A 5188-nucleotide genomic window follows, 5' to 3' on the forward strand; every position below is an offset into this window, starting at 1 on the left:
TAATTCGTTAGTCATGTATACTTTTAATATAATATTGTTTATCAGATAATTAATTCGTTAGTCATGTATACTTTTAATATAATCTCGTTTATTTGATAATGCATCAGCTGGTTTGCCCGAGTGGTTAAGGGGGAAGACTTAAGATCTTCTGCACATAAGTGCGCATGGGTTCGAACCCCATAGCCAGCAATTAATTTTTTAAAATAATGGGTTTGCTTTGAATGTTCAAACATTTTAGCAATAAAATAAATAAACTTAATTCATATAGTTTTTTTTTAATGATAGTTTGCTTACGATGTTTAGACATTTCAGCAATAAAAAAACTTAATTGTTAAGCACAAAAGTTTAACTCCTACAATTGACGCTTTATCCAAATGGTTAAAAGTCCCCATTTAGTTTTCTAACAAGGTATCTATCTGTAAAGTCAAATGAAGAAACTATTTAGCTTAGTTTGCGTGTTAAGGGTGGCTGAAAACAAAACAACTCAGAGTTGAAAGAGTGTGTTTTTTGACATAATTGTCAAAGAAATTTGTTTTAATTCAGATAATGAAACTTCACCCAATTAATTACGGTGGCAATGGTCTTTTTGGCATAATTGTCAAAGAAAAGCTCTTTTTTATTTTATCAATGAAGGTGTTATGGGTATGCTATGGTGTAGTGGTAAGTAAATCTTAGGTTTCTCATGTACTCACGATTCAAAATACAGAGAGTAAGAAATTTATCTCTTGCTTTTGAATCATTAGGATCATTGGTCATATGTGGATTAGACTGATAATCAAACTTCACTCAATTAATTACGGTGGTAATGGTCTTTTTGGCATAATTGTCAAAGAAAAGGTCTTTTTTATTTTATCAATAAAGGTGTTATGGGTATGCTATGGTGTAGTGGTAAGTAAATCTTAGGTTTCTCATGTACTCACGATTCAAAATACAGAGAGTAAGAAATTTATCTCTTGCTTTTGAATCATTAGGACCATTGGTCATATGTGGATTAGACTGGTTAGTTGCACTTTCAAATTTATCCTAATTGTCAGTAGAAAATTTTTATAAGGGTGGCTGAAAACAAAACAACTAAGAGTTGAAAGGGTGTGTTTTTTTGACATAATTGTCAAAGAAATTTATTTTAATTCAGATAATCAAACTTCACCTAATTAATTACGGTGGTAATGGTCTTTTTGGCATAATTGTCAAAGAAAAGCTCTTTTTTATTTTATCAATAAAGGTGTTATGGGTATGCTATGGTATAGTGGTAAGTAAATCTTAGGTTTCTCATGTACTCACGATTCAAAATACAGAGAGTAAGAAATTTATCTCTTGCTTTTGAATCATTAGGACCATTGGTCATATGTGGATTAGACTGTTAGTTGCACTTTCAAATTTATCCTAATTGTCAGTAGAAAATTTTTATAAGATCGGATCAATCATCTCTAGTATTACTATACTTCCGGATTTACTTTGATGATCGATAAAAAAATTTTATGAGATGAACCAATCACCTTTAAAATTAATCGGATTGTAAGACATTAAAAAAAATTGAAGGTGTTATGGATGCCTTTTTATTCAAAAGTATCTAATTACTTCTCAAAACTCCTTCACATTAATGTACTCTCATAGGCACATTCTAAACTAGCAAACGTTGCTTCATCCTGGTTGTCAACGTGGTGAATTTATAGGAATTTTTCTTCTAAATGGGGCACGTAACTAAATGATTCTGGGCTCCTGGGCTGCCCGCTGCGAGCGCTTCCCAATTTACCCTAGTGGTCGGTGGGACCGGACCGGTCACCCAGACTCAACGTTACCAGTCTGGTTAATTATTTTTTTTTTCTTTTTTTCAATCTACAATATCTATTTTGTTTTTTTTATATATTTTTAAAGTTGGTGTAATTATGCCTTAGGTGGTTGGATTCAACCATTAAAGAATTCAAGTTAAACTTTACCTGTTATATTTTATTTGTATATTTAAGTTGTGTAAAGACTGGACAAGAGAGACATAGAGCTTTGAGAGCTCATTGGAGTAAAAAAAAAATGATAATGTTTATTTCATATGATTTAATATTGTAACTCTTAGTTAGATATGGATAGATAAATTATGAAGAATATTTTATTCTAACACAATTGCCTTTTGTATTAGAAAACTTAGGCATCCAACAAGCTTTGAGAGCATTTAATCTTTTCATTCAAGGTAGGTAACTTCCTCTTGTTCCAACTTTCTTTCTCAAGTTTCTTAATCTAGGAAAGAATTATTTCTTAAAAAAATATATTTATCACAACCTTTGATCAGTTAAGTACCTCTAAGGTGGATAATATTGGGGATCTTATATGACCGGCTAGAAGGGGAGATTGAATAGTCGGTGCCCCCAAATTGATAGTTTTCTATACTTGTTAGTTGGCATAGTGGAATAATACAAAACAAACAAACTAAAGACTAAGAAAGAATAAGCAAACCAATACACGTCTATATAACGTGGTTTGGAGATTAGAGCTCCTATTGCACGGCTTGTCCTTGAGGTGGACGATCTCTATCTTTTGGTGGATTAATCCCTGGAAACTCCAGCTAGCACAATCCTCCTTGCCGGTGGAGAAATCTCGCCACAACTCGACTAAGAGCACTTGAATTGCTAAAGCACTAGTTGATTACTAATTAGAGTTAACCACTACTAATTTTGTTGACCTTAACCAAGCTTCCAAGCCTTGGTTATATAGATTACGGGTTTGAAAACCCCACCTACCAATTGACTAGTGAAAGTGCCAGTCAATTGGTAAAAGTGTCAGTCGACTGCCTTCTGTGGAGATTCGGCCGTTACAATCTAACGGCTCGATACCAGTCGACTGGTGAAAGTACCAATCGATTGCTCCACACTGGCCGAGCGAACAGAAGTATTCTGTTCGCTCTCAGTCGACTACCCAGTTGACTGTACTAGTCGACTGCTATTTTCATCAGTCGATTGGTACCCTGAGTACAGTCTCTCAGTGCTCAGACCCTTACCCTTACGACTCACTTGACTCTTCTTTGTTGTAGCCTTGACCTATTGCCTTCAAGTCTACTTCCTTTGGCTCTCGTCCCTCGGATGCATCGAAGTCCATGGCTCGTCCCCAATGTCATCCTTCACGTATGCCTCGAAGTCGTTTCCCTCGGCCCTTGTCCTTGCTGCCTTGTCCATGGTCCCTTGGATGCTTCATCCTTCACCGGACCTGAAGTTATCAAGCTGAGTCATATGTGTATCCTGCTAACCTACACACTCACATACACATATCAAATATAAGGGTGAACCTAACTTAAACCATTTTCCCAAACACTAAAATACATGATCGCATGGATCATTGGGATTGCTCCAACAGACAATGTCCCTCCAAAAACATACTTCATGTTAAACCAAGGGTCTTATCCCCCAATTATTCCATGAAGTGTTTCTAGAATTCCTATACTATAGGCAATTTCAACTTTTGGTCTTATAAGATCAAAAGTAAAACCATGAACTTTACCTCCCCTCAAAATATGAATGAGGTTTAACTGTTCTGGGGCAATGGTTAGGTTCTATAATGGATAGTCAAGAATCTAAGGTTTGAGTCTTAGCTATGACGCACTAAAAAAAATTTTCCCTTTAGTGAGAAGACCACCTAAGAATGTTGGTCATTTTGAAGTCTCCATGAGCGCTTCGCGATTTATCCTGGTAGATGATGAAAAACTTTTGTGAAGTCAGACCGATCACTTCCAAGATTAATCAGTTCGAAGAGCTCATACCTGGATTATAAAAAAAAAGAATGAGGCTTAACTCTTATGTCAGATTCCTCCACCTAAAGAGTTACCTCCCATATAGGGTTACCTCTCTAACCTTGAGATAGACCTGCCCACGAGCGGGGTATGAATCAGACCAGCCAATTACGATTCAATGGTCCAATTAACCGTGAATCACAGGTTAAGTTCAATGAGTTTTTGTTATTAATAGATGAATGTTTTTAATAAATAAAAAAGAATTATATTGAGGGGGAATTATATCGGGTCTTCTCGTACAAGGTGAAGTATCCTAACTAACTATACTAGAACAAATTGATATTTATATGTATTAGTTAATTATTTAATAACTAACTATAATTTTCTTTTACCATATAAAAGAAGAGTAAGAGCTAGACTACGTAATTTTTTTTTAATGATTGAGATTATTTGATATTTTTTTATGAATGACTATGATTTAGTATCCATTATTCTCTAAGTTTTATAAATAAAGAGTTATTTTATTATTTTTACATCATCCTCACTAACAATAAAAAAAATCTAACTAATGACTCATTAACAATGTCACTTCATAAGGTAAAAAGGTTTAAAAGTTAAGAGAATTATGTGGGCATTAATTCTTCCATACCCTAAGGGGATACGTAAACAATTTAAATAAGTGCAAGTCTTTTTCAAATGAATTTATAATTTTAGTTTTTAATATAATAATCTTGAACTGAGATAAACCATGCATAAATCATAAACTGAAGATTCTGAACCGTGAATCATAACCATCTTAGACGGTTCAGGTTAAAAGTCGACCCCAGGAATAATTGAACCGGTAGTTCTAAACCATCGAACCGTCAATTTCGAACCATGAACAAACCATGCATGAACCATGAACTGGTGGATCTGAACCTTGAATCGTAATCATCTTAGACGGTTAAGGTTAAGAGTTGATAAGAACGGTCTGTAGGACCCTGTCTGATGCGACCAACAAGAAGGGGTGAGTTGCCCTTAAAATACAAACAAACCTTTCTTAAACTTTTAAACTAAGTTAGACAAACACTTGTATAAAAAGAAATGATTTGCATAAAAAGACAAAAAGGCACGAGAATATTTACTTGGTTTGCAATCAGAAGATTGCTAATCCAAGACAGTAAAAACTTATTAAGAAAATCTCCTTCTAGCGGAGTAGCTTCTTACAATAGTTTGGCGCAAAATTATAGAATAGAATAGAAAATGAATTCATGTACAAGTGATGATTTGAACTACTAAGTGTAGGATCAATGATGTGCTAGAGGGAGGTTGAATAACACTCGTGGCTAATTCGTTTGTTTCACAAAACACACAGAATACGCAGCGGAATAAAAAAAGAAAAGACAAGCAACGCTAACAAGCTTTCTGTTACTTGGTTCGGAGACTGTGACGACTCCTACTCCAAGGTCCGTGATCGTTGATCACTTACATTGGGCA

At 34.7% G+C, this 5188-nt stretch overlaps 1 non-coding gene across 1 annotated transcript; it reads left to right on the top strand.

The window, feature by feature from the left end:
• The first annotated feature begins 106 nt into the window (after positions 1–106).
• On the top strand, positions 107–189 carry TRNAL-UAA. The gene has a single exon. It is a non-coding gene; the product is annotated as a tRNA-Leu (tRNA).
• The last annotated feature ends 4999 nt before the right edge of the window (positions 190–5188 follow it).

Source organism: Zingiber officinale, chromosome 5A (assembly GCF_018446385.1).
Source record: "Zingiber officinale cultivar Zhangliang chromosome 5A, Zo_v1.1, whole genome shotgun sequence".
Classification (NCBI taxonomy): domain Eukaryota; kingdom Viridiplantae; phylum Streptophyta; class Magnoliopsida; order Zingiberales; family Zingiberaceae; genus Zingiber; species Zingiber officinale.